Source organism: Rhineura floridana, chromosome 9, assembly GCF_030035675.1.
Source record: "Rhineura floridana isolate rRhiFlo1 chromosome 9, rRhiFlo1.hap2, whole genome shotgun sequence".
Lineage (NCBI taxonomy): Eukaryota > Metazoa > Chordata > Lepidosauria > Squamata > Rhineuridae > Rhineura > Rhineura floridana.
Genome location: NC_084488.1, coordinates 103,170,813 through 103,188,061, shown reverse-complemented (window position 1 = coordinate 103,188,061; position 17,249 = coordinate 103,170,813). Strand labels below are relative to the sequence as shown.

Below are 17,249 nucleotides of genomic sequence, written 5' to 3'. Positions count from 1 at the left end.
GCACAATTGTAGTCCCAGAGAAGTACAGTGTGTAGGCATAATGAAGTGTGTGAAATGACCTTGGATTAATATGACAAGTAAAGATAATAGGGAATACAAAACCACCTTGATGTTTAGAACTCTATACAGGATCCAAAGAACCCCAGTGCACATGTGAAGCTTTTCCACATGCACACCTGAAGCACCTCTCTGTAGGATTGGGGATTCCAACTATTTCCCCTTCTTGCTGCAGTCCCTCATACTACACACTGGTACTGGTGGTAAAGAGTACACCTGTATAGTATATTGTCCAGTTCTGGTTGCTGCATTGTAAGGATATTGACCAACATTTCCAGAGGTAGCCAACCAAGACAAAAAAATTCTGTGAGGTACAGTTGAAATAGAACTGGGAATGTTAAGCAAAAAGAAGAGAAGGTTAAGGGGAGATATGATAGTGGCTTTCAAATACCTGAAGATATTGTCATGTAGAAGGTGGAGCAGATGTGTTTTCTGGTGATCCAGACAAACAAACTAGAACCATTGGGTGGCAATGGCAGCAAAGCCGAGTTTGGCTAAACGGTAGGAGAAACATCCTAATAGTAAGAGCTTCAGATGGCGGAGGAGACTGCATTAGGAGGTGGAGGGCTGTCCTTCGCTGGTGGGCTGTCCTTCGCTGGTGGTATTTAAGCAGAAGCTGGAGGGCCAACAGGTTCAGTTATAACACAAAGAAGCACTGGAAAGCCTGGTGTGAAGCTGCAAAGTTTTAAAAATGTACAAACAAGATTACAGATCACTTGGCCACTTCTTAAATATATTGAGGTAAGAAAAAACAAAACCCCCCCTCTCTAACCCCCCCCCCCCGCATAAGGGATTCTGAAAGGAAGTGAAATCCTTTTATTTCCCCAACATATCTTCCTTGGGCCTCTTTGTCTGCAATATGGTAGGCCTAATATGCTTAGGAGGGGCTCTTGTGCCTGTAAACTTTATCCACTTTGGCCCAACTAGGGAAACACTATAGCCATTTCTTAGATTCCCCATTATAGTGGATGGGGAACACAGCTTCATTTTATCAGAGCGACTTGGGACCCGAAACACATATTGAAGTGGAGAGAGCACACACTGACTCAGAAGTATATTGGATTTGTTTAAAAAACAAAAACAAGATGAATTAATCCTGGAAGTTTATGTACATCCCTAGTATTGTAATAAATTATTTTACAGTTGAAGTTAATCTGGTACTAAACCACTGGAGTTTAAAGTGGAAGTGTGAACACATCCTGTGTTCCTTTTTAAGTCAATCAGATTTATTATAATGAATCATTTACAGCCAAGTACTTTGCATTAATTTTTCCATTTGCTCCCACAAACAACTTAATGTGTGGGTGATTACGACTGTGGTGTTACAGATGGGAAACTGAGATCATGAGAATGTTCCTTGCTGAGAGCCAACCTATAAGAGATAGCGATGCAAATATGTCCGTAGTGGAATACATGACTTCATTCAAACTCTATGATAAAACAAGACAGATTTACATCTCCAAAGCAGATGGATTCCTTAATCTGGCCTGCATCTTCCGATTGCACTCTGAATGTTAACACATTCCATTTTCAAATGATTCCCTTCATTTGTCAAGTGAGGTTCCAATTGCTTTTTAAATCATTAACATGTTCATCTCATTTTTATCCTGTCTAAAGTACATAAAATTCTGTCCCACCTATAGTGGAAGTATTTCTTCTGCCATTGCACTCATAATCAGCATTATCATCAGTGGCAGCACAGCATAAGAAATAGGTTCAGTCTCTTTTTTTGTCACTGAAAAACATGCTTATTAGGTGATCAGACCCATAATAATCTCTCTTATTGTCTCCTGAAGAAAAGAAAAGAAAAAACCCTCCTCTCATGGGCTTGATTCATCTATCACCATGGCAACATGGTTGCTACTGAAAACTCATTTCTTTGTGGTCAGGGCTTCCTACTGCAGCTCTTTTTAATACAACTGCCAACTTTATGGGCCATCCCACATAGTTGCCACCCCAGCAGCTCCAGACAGAGGTGCAACACTGGAGTAAGAGCTAACCACCCCATTGCCATGGTAACTTATGGATTAGGGCTCAGAAGCAGTCACACATTACATTCACAGGGAGACTGTCATGATTTATTAGAAGAGGAACCTTGTTCTTTTCACATTGCATTGGTGATAATTCGGGGGAAAGTGCATGGTGGAGAGCTCTCATAGATCAGCAGGGGGGAAACCAGCAATGTTTGTGATGAGTTAATATAGTGGCTCATTGGAGAGAGATGAGATTTGTTCTGCGAAGGAGCGAAATAAGTCCTGAGATTCAATGTGACTAACCCTTTGCTCCAGGATGGTATGGGAGCCATGTGTTGTAGGATCTGTCAATTTCGGTTCTCTCAGTTTCTAATTGTTTTCCAGTCTTAAATTCAGTGCTCCATATTTTTGCAGCAATTTGCTATTTTTTTAAAAAAAAAAATCCTCATGAAAATTGTCTAGCATTTCAATGCGGATTTCTCCTACTGAACATATTATTGTATGCAGTTTTGATTAAGGTACACATTTTTGCAAGCACTTTCTCCCAATACAATGCATTTATGTATGTTATTTTCACTAATATATTCATTTTTATGCACACTTCCTCCTAACATATGCATTTTTGCAAACACTGTTTAGTTGGAGAACTGCATTCGGATAAGTGCAGCTTTTGAAAGATGGCTGTGTTTTGGTTCTCACATTGTTTCAGATAGTGCGGGTTTGATAAATTCAGCTTTAAATGTCTCTTTATTTGGGGCTCAGGATTCTTTCATAGGCCACACCCCTCTCCCCAGGACATACCTCTTCACCAGCCCTGCACTACATCCTCAAGTGCTTTTGCTTGGTGGGGTATAGGGTTGCCAGGTTCATGGCCTGAGACTGATCCTGTATCTTTAGGAGAAGAGAAAGTCAGCCAAGTGCAGGTGTTCTTGCAACCCTGTAATGGCAAAAACCGCAAGGTGGAATTATCCCTTCCCCCTGCGCAGCTTTTAAAGATACAGAAGACCTCTTGGAGGCTGGGCCTGGCAACCAAGAAGTCTTCTGTATCTTTAAAAGTTGTGGAGCGGGCAGGGAGAATTCCACCTTGTGGTTTTTCCCATTACAGTATTTCAAGAACACCTGCACTTGGCTTACTTTCCTCTTCCCCTAGAGATGCAGGATCAGTCTCAAGCCATGAACCTGGCAACCCTAGTGGGGTATGTCCTTTAAACTGTGATAATGAAGTTGGAAGAGGTTGTGGTTGATATGTAGGAACCTTAGGCTTTGTGCGGTGGAATGTTGCCTTCTCCACAGAGGTAAGAGTCACATTCATTCCTCTGCCCAGTTTTGCCGCTGCTTCTGCTTGCCACTGACATGCAGCTCTTGGAAGGTTGCTTGGCAGAGAAAGATCCTCTTCCCCAGAAGTATAGAACTGGAGCTAGGCAGAGCAATGAGAAGCATAGGAAGCCGGCAAAATTTACACTGCCTTTAAATTAAGCTGGAGTAAGTTACCCCTTATTCCAAACTAGAAGTGGGACTGTTGAGCAGGCCGGAGCCTGGCAGAGGGAAAGTAAGCCTTTAAAATGGAGTTTGACTTACACCACCCTTTTTGCCAGCATAAATTCCACCAGATTGCCAGGTCACATGAGTAAGCTGAAAGAGGTTTGGAATAGATGCAAGTCTCTCCTTGCCCCACCACACCCCTTTTTGAGGACTTATTCTGGCATAGGTTCCACTGGCTTAAGTTCTGTTGGCTCAGTCCCAGTTGAGCCACCAGCTGAGCCAGCATAGTCCCAGCTCAGCTGGGTTGAAGGACTTACACTGGTGTAACCCCAGATGACCTAGAATGAGGGAGTTACACTGGCTGAGTCTTGGCTCATCTGAGACAGCCCAAGATATGCCTATTCCCAGAGCTTGGGAAAGTTACTTTTTTGAACTACAACTCCCATCAGCCCCACCCAGCATGGCCACTGGACTGGGCTGATGGGAGTTGTAGTTCAAAAAAGTAACTTTCCCAAGCTCTGCATTCCAAACTTGCTCATCTGGGGCTTGGATTGTGCTGCCCTTTCTTCTTTCATGCATAGAAGTATCACAATGAAATGGAAGACATTGTGGCTTCTCTTGTTTCTGTCATTGTTTATTTTAACGAATCCAGGAATTCATTAGCGGCAATGAAGCAGACTTTAAAACAAATGCACATCAATTTGAGAAGGGTAAATGTGATCTTGATTGCACAGTGAGTAGGCTAAAATGGATTAAAGCCGAACAGATTTATTAGATGACATGCTTGCTCACAATAATATTTCCAAGTCTCACAAAATATCAATGTAATCAAATAATTATTCCTTTTTATTGGAAATGTTAACCTATACTTGTTATCTCCAAAGTCTATTTGTCATCCTAGCACAAACATGATAAAAATAATTAAATATCTTTATGAGTCTGGTTGAGCACAAAGCCACAGGATAATTCGGAATGATGTGTTTATAATTAAGATTTGTCCAGATTAAATCCCCAATAATATATGCCACTGTCAAATTATTTCATATGTTTGTATCCTGAGTTTGAGGTTTCATTAGAACAAGTGGTTTCATACAAAATAATAACAATAATAATGCAAATGCAAACCAAAGTTATTTCCCTAAAAATAGCTGGGCTTTAACACAAAATTTGCATTTTAAAAAGAAGTTAAACCTCAAACATGTTGTCTTTCCAAGCTGTTTTGGAGCTGAAAGAGTTTTTAACTGCAAGTAAAAACGGAGCACTCATTACTTTTGTCAAATACTGAACTTTGCATGGTGCACATATAGGAAATTAATATTTGAAATAAAGTGTTTTAGATTGACACCTCCATATTCAGTTCCTATTTATAGGTAGCCCAATATGCCACTCAGGATTGCATTTCTAAGGGCAGAGTCCATGCCTCAAGCTAGCTGCTGAATTGCAATACAGGCTTACAACAAATTAGTAAAATATAGACCCAGACTATGCAGCTTCCCCAACCAGCCCTTGGGTTGTTATAGGATCTTTCAGTTTAATTGAAGACCAGGGGTGAGGAACCTCAGTCCCACAGGACTAATTAGGCCCACCAGGCCTCCCCATTTGGCCCACTGGGGCCATTTTGCCCAAGCCATACCCAACTGCCTTGCATAATTGTATTGGAGTATCATTAGAGCAAGGGGCTCCTATTACTTATATACAAAGGAGGCTGGTGACTCTGATGTCAGTGGAGCAATGAATCCGCTCCAGGTTTTAGTCCAAACTATCAAGGAGGTCCTTGAAAGTTTGGCTAAAACTCAGAGCAGATTCACTGCCCCACTGACACTGGAACTGCCAGTTTCCACTGCTTATATACTGTTGCATGCCACCCTAATCTCCAAGCAGTGAGAGACTTCCAGGGGTTTCTGAGCTTATCCAGTGTTTGGTTTCCTTGGAAAGAAGGACAGCGAAGACTATGGCATCTTATAGGGTATGTGGTTTTTATTTACACACATTCCAACCTGAGCTTGAGATGGAGGGGTACGCAGCATTAACAGTCCATCAGATCTTGCTCCCCATTGTCCATACCTTTGAGGAACAGAGAGCAAGCAGGCCTCGCTGTCTCTAGATCCTAGCCTTTTCTCTCACTAGCTTAAAAACACAAACCTCTCTTTGGCTCCAGGATGGGGGGGAGGGCCTCTTCCCTGAAAAGGGTTCCAATAGCTCTGTTTCGATATGCAGACTGACCATTCAATAAGTCCATTAACTCACAGGCTAGCTTAACAAAGGAAACTAGTCTGACCAGTAGAGCGTGTTTCTTGCTTGTATATCCCAACTTCAGATACAAGATCACAGGATTGAAGGGGACACAAATAAATCATCTATCTCATCCCTCAATCCCATAACAGTACTGTTGGGCTATGTTGACAAAAGCTGAATCACATCCACTTGGCCTTTACGTCTGTCGGTTACTCCACTTCAAAGGAGTTTGCCTAGCCAATTAAAGTAAGCCACTGTGCCAGCCCCTGTGCACAATGATGGTTTGGCAACTGATCCAACACATGCAGATAAGCCCTCCTCAGCTCATCCCCCATGACAGTCTCTGTCATCACTTTTTCCTGCACAAACTTAACTCTTTATGAGCCGTAGCGCATGCTATATAAAGCAGCACAACAGCATATAATTAAGCAGATCCAGGCCCCTTTATAGGCTCCAGATAAGGCATTAAAGGGGCAATTACTGGACTCTACCTATCTCCTCAAGGTACAATATTTTTGTGTGTATTTTCCAATACCGCACCCAAACGCACCTTCCAGCAGCAGCAGTGAAGGAGAGGACTGCTCTTCAGGATTTCATTGGGTCTAAAGGTCCCACCAACAGGAAGTTTCCAGTGCAAAGATCCCTTATGACCCCAACCCCTGGCAAACTACAATTCCCAGAAATCTTAGCATTGGAAACTTCATATTGGTTATGAATGCCAAAGGAGCAGCCCCCCCCCTTTGTGATCCTTTCCCCTGTTGCTTCTGTTGGAAGTTATATTTCGAGGAAAGAGTAGGAGGTTAAGGATTTGTAAGGAGCATAAGGGAAGCTGCCTGCAAGGGAGAGAGGGGATAGTGGAGGGAATCTGGTAGGAATATTTGGAATAGGTCAAGTGTTTGAGATTTCAGAGAATTTTCAGAAAAGCTTGAGCTTTTCCTGAGAAGTGTCCAAAAATATATATATCTGAAAGTACTAGTCCATTCTGAGTTGTGCTGGGAAGAATTATCCCATCTCTCTTCCTTGCCCCTGACCATCCCCTAAAATAGGGGTGGGGAACCTTTTTGGTGCCACAGACCAGATCCTTATCAGGATTGGGCTTGTGGGCCAAATTTGACAGGTGGGTGCGGCTGCCACCTGTCAATTGGGTGAAGTCATTATGGCATCATATCACTGACAAGTGGGCAACCCTGGCTACCTGTCAAAATCCTTTGGTGGGGTCCCAAGTGCCAGCTACAGCTATGCAAGGAAGGAGCTCAGTTCTTATGCTCTGCCACCAGCAGCAACAGAGTTGTGGGGGGATGAAAAAGAGAAAGATAGCTTCTTTCTCTCCTTTGTCCCCTCACCCCCCTGCATTGACACTGCTGGAAGGCAAAGAACGAAGCCTGCGCTTTCTGCTGGTACCTGGGAGAGGGGACTTTGAAAAGGCTTTGTGAGTCTTCCCCTCTTCCCACTTTAAGCTCCCGACATCACAGACTTGAAGGAGGAGGGGAGGAGACTTGCAAAAACATTTATCCCACATTTCAAATGACTTGATTTTTCTCTTATCTGCTTTTTTCACTGTCCAACATCCACATCCATACCTAGAGATCGGGAATACCATGGTCTGAATGATCCTGACTTTAGTGTTCAATGATACATCTTTGCATTTGAGGACCTTTTCTAGTTCTCTCATAGCTGCCCTCACCAGTCCTAGCCTTCTTCTGATTTCTTGACTATGGTCTCCATTTTGGTTAATGACTGTGCAAAGGAATTGATAATCCTTGACAAGTTCAGTGTCCCCATTGTCAGCTTTAAAATTAATCTTACTTATGTATTTATTAGTTGATTTATATCCCGCCCTTCCTGCCAGCAGGAGCCCATTCTGTTGTCCTTACTTTATTCTTTTTGACGTTCAGCTGTAGTCTTGCTTTTGTGCTTTCCTCTTTAACTTTCATCAGCATTCCTTTCAAATCATTACTGGTTTCTGCTAAGAGTATCATCTGCATATCTTAAATTATTGATATTTCTCCCTCCAATTTTCATACCTCCTTTATCTTGGTCCAATCTCACTTTCCGTACGATATGTTCTGCATATAGATTAAATAAATAGGGTGATAAAATTCACCCTTGTCTCATACCCTTTCCGATGGGGAACCAATTGGTTTCTCCATATTCTGTCCTTTCAGTAGTCTCTTGTCCAGAGTATAGATTGTGCATCAGGACAATCAGGTGCTATGGCACCCCCATTTCTTTTAAAATATTCCATAGTTTTTCAAGATATACAAAGGCTTTGCTGTAATCTATAAAGCACAGGGTGATTTCCTTCTGAAATTCCTTGGTCCATTCCATTCTGCAACGTAAGTTTGCAATATCATCTCTGGTGCCTCTTCCCTTTCTAAATCCAGCTTGGACATCTGGCATTTCTTGCTCCATGTATGGTAAGAGCTTTTGTTGTAGAATCTTGAGCATTACTATACTTGCACGGGTTAGTGGCAATAGTTTGATAATTATTGCATTCCCTGGGATCCTCTTTCTTTGGAATTGGGATGTATATGGAATGCTTCCAGTCTGTGGGCCATTGTTTAGTTTTCCATATTTCTTGACAAATTTTTGTCAAAATTTGGACAGATTCATTCTCAGTAGCTTGTAGCAATTCTATTGGTATGCCATCTGTTCCTGGTGATTTGTTTCTTCCAAGTATTTTAAGTGCAGCTTTCACCTCACATTCTAAAATTTCTGGTTCTTCATCATATGGTTTCTCCGTGAATGAATCTGTCATCCTGGCATCTCTTTTATAGAGTTCTTCAATGTATTGTTCCATGTTCCTTTTATTTTATCTCGGTCAATCAGTCTGTTTCCCTGTTCATTATTCAACATCCCTACTCTTGGCTTAAATTTCCCTTTCATTTCTCTAATCTTTTGGAATAGGGCTCTTGTTCTACTCTTTTTGTTGTCCTCTTCTATTTCTATACAATAACTATTATAATAGTTCTGTTTGTCCCTACGTACTAGTTGTTGTATAGTTGCATTTAGGGTTCTGACCATATTTCTATCTCCTTTTCCTTTTCCTTTCCTTCTCTCTTTAACCATTTTAAGAGTGTCTTCAGTCATCCATTGAGGTCTTTCTCTCTTTTTAACTAGAGGTATTGTCTTTTTGCATTCTTCCCTGATAATGTCTCTGACTTCACTCCATAGTTCTTCTGGTTCTCTGTCAACTAAGTTTAAAGCCTCAAAACCGTTCCTTCTGTGATCTTTATATTCTTCAGGGAAGTTATTTAAATTGTATTTTGGCATTATGATTGCTTTGTTCTTTTTCTTTAGCTTTACTCTGATTTTCAATTTGACCTGTTCATGATCTGTACCGCAGTCTGCTCCTGGTCTTGTTTTCTCAGAAAGTATGGAACTTCTCCATCCTTTGTTACCAATTATATAATCAATTTGATTCCTATATTGACCATTTGGTCATGTCCACGTGTAGTCGTCTTTTCAGTTGCTCAAAAAATATGTTTGCAAGAAACAAATTATTGGCTTCACAGAACTGAACAAGTCTTTCTCCTGCTTCATTTCTTTCTTCTAAGCCCAATTTCCCCATAATTCCTAGTTCTTCTCTGTTCCCTGCGTTTGCATTCCAGTTGCCCATGATTATTAGCACATCTTGTTACCATGTGTGATCAGTGTCTATTATATTATTTTAAGCTAGTTTGAACTCTTTTAGCTATATGTGTGTATGGTTTTAATATTGGAAATAGTTTAATTTTATTTTAATGTAGACTTTTTATGTTTTTAATTATATGTATTTTTGTCTGGAAGCCGCCGTTAGTTCCAGTTTTGGAAAAATGGCCGGGTATAAATAAAGACAATAATTCTTCCTATACTTCTGCGTAAAATCTTTCCAATTCCTCTTCTTCATTTGCCACTGGAGTGTAGACATGGATGATGGTTATGTTAATAGGTGTCCCATTTAATCTCATTGATATCACTCGCTCAGACCTTGTGTTATAGCACTTAATTGCTCTTGCTACATCACTTCTCACTATTAAAGCAACCCCATTTCTTCTTAATTTCTCATTTCCTGCATAAAATATTTTGTAGTTGCCCGACTGAAAATGTTCCATTCCAGTCCATTTTAGTTTGCTCACACCAAGTACTGTAATGTTGATGCGTTCCATTTCTTGCTTGACAATTTCTAACTTTCCCTGGTTCATGCTTCTCACATTCCATGTTCCTATTGTGTGCGTTGTACAACTCCGGACTCTCCTTTCGCATCTGTGCGCATCAGCCTCTGGGCTTCCTTTCGGCTTTGACCCAGCTGCGTCATTAGTCACAGTGCTACTCGTACTTGTCCTTTGTTCTTCCCCAGTAGCTCAGTGAGTGCCTTCTGACCTGGGGGGTCTCATCTTCCAGCACTATCTCGTGTTGCATTTTGGATACTCTGTTCATAGGGTTTTCGTGGTAAGAGATATTCAGAGGTGGTTTACCATTGCCTTCCTCTGAGTTTGGATGCATCTTAGTCTGGTGTCTCAGCTTTGACCATTCTGCCTTGGGTGTCCCTGCTAAGAGTCTAGCCTCTTGGTCTAGACTCCTGACAGCATTGCTCTCAGCTTCTTCAACACTCTCAAACCCCCTCACCATGTTAAGGTGTGCATCCTAGAGGGGGGATGACCTTTTATCCCCCTTTTATCTTTGCAACAACCCTGTGAGGTAGGTTAGACTGAGAAGTGGTTCAGTCAAGCTGCACATGCTTAAGAGTATTGTGTATGTGTGTTGTTTACCAGGGTTGACAACATTTTTGTTGCTGCTGGTATTTTGCTGTGAAATATAGAATATTGCAGTTAAAGCAATTTGTGGGAGGCTGACTTTGCGCATGTTTCTCTCCCTAGTCTCTGCAAGATCTGTGTATATGACATTGTATATTTCCACCTCACTTTTTTTTCTGGGTCCTCTCTCCAACTTTTATCTTTGCAACAACACAGTGAGGTAGGTTAGGCTGAGAGTTGATTGAATCAAGCAGTTTTTATTTTAATCCTTACATGCTATTTAATAATTATATGATCATGATTTTTTTGAACTATGCTACTGTTGTTCCTTCTGTGGGCAGGAACTCTGAAAGGCAGGTGAAATGTTAAATAAATACACCTTAAATCAAGAGTGTGGATTCAAAATAGCTGTTCATATTGGTGATATATGCACTGTACATAAACAGCAGTTCTTGCCAACAGATTGCCAGGAAGTGGGGGGTGGGACTGTAGGGGGGGCAATCTACATATAGAGTACTGGGCCCAGGAAATTTTGTTGGCACTCCTGACTGGAACATTCAAAAGATCTCAGTTGCCTTGCTGAACAGTCAACATGATGTGTATTCATCAGGAATATCTGTGTGATTTGGCCTTGTGAGAATGAATCAAAGAGAAGTTATTCAGTGCAAACACAAAGCTCCAAAACAATTAAAGACCTTTAAAACTAAAGAATTATTCACTAATGAGAAAAGCACTGTTGATTTTGACCCTACTCATAGCATAATATCATGCTGAATTGTGGTTAATATTGATTATGCACATTTAAATCATAGGAAATAAAGAAGCAATAGTTCTTCTCTAAGGAAGCATGGACTAGCAATTATGGAGCACAGGGGGAAGACTCATTAATGAAGTGGTACATCTTCAGAGAAATATAACTACCAGTAGTATTTCCCCAACTAGTAATTGCATGGATAAATACCACAGCCCTCTGTTAGTCAGCTGTAAAAGAGCAGGGGATCTCTCACTCAAATTTAGTTATCCGGTAGGCTTGTAGATTTTGTTGTTGTTATATGCCTTCAAGTCATATAACATATGGCGACCCTATGAATCTTTTTTGGATATATTCACAGGGTTTTCATGGTAAAAGGTATTCAGAGGTGGTTTACCATTGCCTTCCTCTAAGCCTACGGCACCCGGTATTCCCAAGCAGTCTCCCATCCAAGTACTAAGCAGGCCTGACCCTGCTTAGCTTTCGAGATCAGATGAGATCGGGTGTGTTCAGGGTAGTAAAGATTAGGAGACATCAATACAATGACGGATGTGCAAAACAAGGAAGAGCCCTGAATTGCTCTTGAACCCAACATAAAGGGGAGAAATAAAAATCCAATTTTTGCCACTCAGGTTTTAGTTTTTACTCCCAATTTTGAAATGTAAGCACTTTCCCAAATTATGCTGTATGCATTGTTTCCATTGGAGATGAGGGATGTTGTAGTCCAGCCCCATCATCCCTGGAGGGAAAAAACACTGTCTGATGAAGTAGACAAGTCCTCAGATGCCTGCTGCTCCCTTCCTCAATATGAGGCTATTTCCCTTAGGGAAAGGGGAGGAGAGGGGAGATAGGCGGGGGGCTGGACAGCTGTTGTGTTATTCAGCTGCTACAGTCCTAGGGAAGCTGCCTTATCCTGAGTCAGACCATTGGTCCAGCTTGCTCAGTATTGTCTGCACTGACTAGCAGTGGCTGTCCAGGTTTTCAGACAGAGGAGTCTCCCAGACCTACCTGGAGTCAAATGCTTGGTGAACCCCCTTTAGGGTTTCTGAGCTTTCAATTGTAATACTTGATGGATGCAACAGATTTTTGGGACCAGTATATTGGTGTCCAACCATCCCAATCATATGTTGCCTACTGCCATTCTAAGTAATGGATTGTTGCGTATGATATGGATTTGATGTTGAGATAATGGTACAGGCAATATTTCAAAATGTATCTCATTTCTTCACGGAAGGGAAAATAAGAAGATCCTTCTCATCCCAGGAAGCAGTTCCTTGAAAAATTCAGGAACATTTATCTTTAACAACAGGAAAAATTCACTGAGGTGTGCAGAAGGGGAAGAAATAGTTAAAGAAAACATTCTGGAAAGCAAATTACCATAACTCATTAGAGAGACATCAGAATGCAGTAGTGGACCAAAGAAATGCTAAAGTCTTAAATGATTCTAAGCAGGAATCAATTTTTGACCGTGATATGACTCTAGTTAATCAATATATGTAATAAAGAAAAATAAATTAAAGCCAAAGAACCAATTAAATTTGTTTTTATTCCCCTCTTAATAAATGAGGCCTTAAGTATATCTGCATCAATACTTACATACATGAAGACACGTTCATTTGAGAAAGCCCACCAGTATCAAAGAATACTGCTGCTGTTGCCAGTATAAGGCACCTCTACTTGGACTACAAGCTGCTAACCAGTCTTAATGTCATCACATCCATTTGGATGTTGGATATTTATTAGGGCTCCAGGTGCAATATATATAAATGTTACAGGGCTGTTGCACAGTTGTAGCCTTCTTTTGGGCCATGACTATGAGTAACCACCAGTACCCTGCATATTGTGATATTGAATGGTCTGTATGCATATCGCAGGTGGAAAACTTGTAACCCTCCAGATGTTGTTAGACTCCAACTCTCATCCGCTCTAGCTAGCATGGTCAATGCTCAGGAATGATGAGAGTGGGAGTCCAACAACTTCTAGAAGGTCACAGATTCTCCACCCCTGGGACATATGATTGCCTGTACTGGTACATATTTGTAGACTTAAATCAATATGGACAACAATTATCCCCATAAGGTAATTGAGATTTTGCAGATTGCTTGGATCTGCTCAAATATTTATTTCATAATCTTATGGCTCAATTTGGAACGGCAAACCAAGTTATTTTCTAAAAAAAACCACCCTGGATCCGGCTCAATATTTTCCAAGCCCAATGTAAAATTCCCATGTATGATCCCAGTGTATTGTTTGAAGTCACATGAGACCATCACTTTGTTGAAGTGAAGCACATCTGGATCTGGTCAATGCCTAGATGGGAGATTGCTTTGAACCACATTATAGTACTTTGGGCTCCATGATGGAAGAAAGGTAGGCTAAAAATGTAAGAAAATCAACAAACAATGTCATTATTAGGAGTGTGATGAGATCCAAATGTCTTACCATCTTTTTGCTCATATGTGATGGTAATTGTCCACTCAGGTCCTGTTCATGGGCTTCCCATAGGCATCTGGTTGGCCACTACGAGAACAGGATGCTAGACTAGAAGGGCCATTGGCCTGATCCAACAGGTGCTTCTTATGTTCTTGTTAGAAGTTAGAAGAGAACAAACTAAAAGAAAGTGCCAGCACACCGGGGAGAAATATCTATATCTATGTCTAGAATGGGAAAGAGCCTATTCATCATCTGGACTGATAGACTGACAAGCTCTGAATTGCTTTGTAAACCGGCACATAGTTTTTATAACACCTGTAGACTTTTTGCTGAGTCGTAGTAATGATCAAGACAGAGTCTACAACTTTGCTGAGCCACAGTAACATCAAAGGCATATATGAGCCAGCTTGCTGAGGTGGCCTAGAAGACTTAAGACCGGCAGGAGACGAGAACATCACCCCCCAAGGAAAAAGAGTCGGCTGCTTTGTTGCTGTTGGATCGCCTCTCCACCTTTACCACCTTCTTTGGGGGGGTTGTGTTAATGTGGGTGCTTGCCTGGGTGAGGGAAGCCACATTGGGGCATTTGTCAAGGGAGTGATGGGGGAAGGGTGGGAGGCCAATGTATAGCGAGGCTGGGTGGCAGATGCTGGTGGGGAGCTAGGGGCAGGCCATGTCAGAGAAGAGGAACCAGGGAGAGATGCATAATATCTGTCCCTCGTTCCGGGCCTGTCCAGAGCCAACAGACAGCTAGGGGTGGCCACCTTATTTCTATGGGGCCCACCCATGTAGCCGGGCATGCACTTGACCTTGTGTTTGTCTCGAGAGAGGACGGAAGTGATCTGAAAATTGGGAATACTTCCATAATACCCTTGTCATGGTCAGACCACTATTTGGTGAAGGTAGACTTTTCGATGCCACAAACCCTCCGTGGGGGTGGAGGACCCATTAAGATGGTCCGCCCCAGGCGTTTGATGGATCCTGATGGATTCCTGAACGCGCTTGGGGATTTGGAGCAGGCACACAGCCACTCGGCTGATGCCCTCATGGAAGGTTGGAATACCGCAATCACCGGAGCATTAGACCGGGTGGCTCCGAAACGCCCTCTCCCCCTGAATAGAACTCAGATGGCACCGTGATTTACCCCACGGTTGCGAATTCTGAGGCGGGAGGTGAGACGGCTAGAGCGCCGGTGGCGGAAGTCTCGCTCTGATGACGATCGAACACATGTTAGAGCTGCAGCGGCAACCTATCATGTGGCAATAAGGGCAGCAAAAAGAGATTTTTATGCTGCCTCTATTGCATCTGCGGAGTGCTGTCCCAGGAGACTGTTCCAAGTGGTCCGGAGCCTGGTCGGTCCAGTTGCTCCAGAACCGATGGAACATGATAAGGTCACCTGTGACGAATTTGCAAAGCACTTCACAGAGAAAATCGATCGTATCAAATGTGCTATTCCGTACGCTGTGGATACAGTGAGTGAGCCAGAGGTGACCAGTGCTGTTCTGGTGGTGTGGGATAGGTTCCAGCTTCTTCCTTCTGATGAAGTGGACAAGGTGCTTTCAACCTTAAAGCCAACCACCTGCTTACTTGATCCTTGCCCATCATGGCTCATTATGAGCTGTAAAGATAAACTGGGCGAGGGGATCAAGCTGGTGGTAAATGCTTCACTTGAACAGGGAGTAATGCCATCAGCGCTCAAGGAGGCAATAATAAAACCACTCTTAAAGAAGTCCTCCTTGGACCATCGAGATTTGAATAACTTCCGCCCAGTTTCAAACTTGCCATTCTTAGGCAAGGCAATTGAGCGGGTGGTGGCAAAGCAGTTGCAAGCGCACTTGGAGGAAGCAGATTATCTGGATCCATTTCAATCGGGTTTCAGGCCTGGACATGGGACTGAAACAGCATTGGTCGCCTTGGTAGATGATATGCGGAGGGCATGGGATAGGGGCGAAGGCACCTTCCTTGTCCTCCTCGATCTTCCAGTGGCTTTTGATACTGTTGACCACGGTATCCTCTTGGACCGCCTGGAGAGGTTGGGCATGGGGGGCACTGTATTGCAGTGGTTCCACTCCTTCCTCTCCGGTAGGTACCAAAGAGTAGCATTGGAGGAGGAGGTTTCGGACCCTTGGCCTGTCACTTGTGGGGTGCCACAAGGTTCCATCCTCTCTCCGATGTTGTTTAACATCTATATTAAGCCGCTGGGGGCAATCATCAGGAGATTTGGGCTGCAGTGTCATCAGTATGCGGATGACACGCAGCTCTATCTCTCATTTAAATCTTCACCGAGGTTGGCTGTAGAAACCCTGTCCAAGTGCCTGGAGTCGGTGAGTGGCTGGATGGGGAGGAATAAGCTGAAACTGAATCCAGACAAAACCGAGGTACTGTTTGTGGGAGACAAGGGAAGGTTGGGGGATATAGACCTGGTGCTTAATGGGGTTTGTTTGCCCCTAAAAGACCAGGTCCGCAGCCTGGGGGTCATCCTTGATTCCCAGCTGTCCATGGAGGCTCAGGTTTCGGCTGTGAGCCAGGCGGCGCTGTATCAACTCCATCTGATACGGAGGCTGCGCCCCTACCTTCCCAACCATCTGCTCCCACCAGTAGTACATGCCCTGGTCACCTCTCGCCTAGACTACTGTAATGCGCTCTACGTGGGGTTACCCTTGAAAACGGTCCGGAAGTTGCAACTGGTACAGAATGCAGCGGCTCGTCTGATCAAAGGCAGCCGCCGGCAGGACCATATCACTCCAGTGTTAATGGAGTTGCACTGGATACCGGTTGCTTACAGAGCCCAATTTTAACCTTTAAATCCCTATACGGTTTTGGACCAGTCTATCTGAAGGAGCGCCTCCAGCATCGGCAGGGATGCCGCTCAACAAGATCAGCCTCAGAAGACCTTCTCTTGATCCCACCGGTTAAAACAGCTAGGCTGGTGAGGACCAGAGGGAGGGCCTTTTCAATAGTGGCCCCCACCCTATGGAATTCTCTCCCAAATGATCTCCGCCATGCCCCTTCTATGATGAGCTTCTGCTGGACTTTGAAGACTTGGCTTTTCCGGCAGGCCTTTGGAATGGGTTAAGTTTTACTGTTCGGTTCTTAAATTTTAATTTTTAATGTTCAATGTATTTTATCTTGTACGTCGCCCAGAGTGGCTGGTCAACCAGCCAGATGGGCGACTAATAAATATAATATAATAATAATAATATGTGGTAGAGAGGTGAGGATTCTCTGAGAGTTCACAATTCATATCTACCAGCACCTTCCCTGCCTGAAGCTCTGGACAACTGCTGCCAGTCATTGTAGTAGACAATACTGAGCTAGTGGAACTATGATATGACCTGTTTTCCCCACCCTCTGTCAGTGGCCTACTGCTCAGGCAATGAATTGGGACAAGCTCTTATCCACAGAAGTGTTTTCACCTGATAGCAGAAAGAAAGAAATGAGATGGCTTCACAGATCTCCCTAGATAGAAGATTCCAAAGGGTGGGCACCACCACAGAAAAGACCCTGCTTATTAGGAAACCCCTATTCAGAGGCAAAGCTACAATTTCCAGAGCGATTTAACAATCAATCCCTCTGTGAGGGAAA

The 17,249-nt window shown here is 42.9% G+C and overlaps 1 long non-coding RNA gene and 1 pseudogene across 1 annotated transcript in view; both read right to left on the bottom strand.

Annotated features, from left to right (window-relative positions):
* The window catches only part of LOC133363721 (uncharacterized), a 729,805-nt gene that overhangs the window by 160,141 nt on the left and 552,415 nt on the right, over positions 1 to 17,249 (bottom strand). The gene's annotated exons all lie outside the window — the stretch shown is intronic.
* On the bottom strand, positions 11,647 to 11,764 carry LOC133364662 (5S ribosomal RNA; annotated as a pseudogene).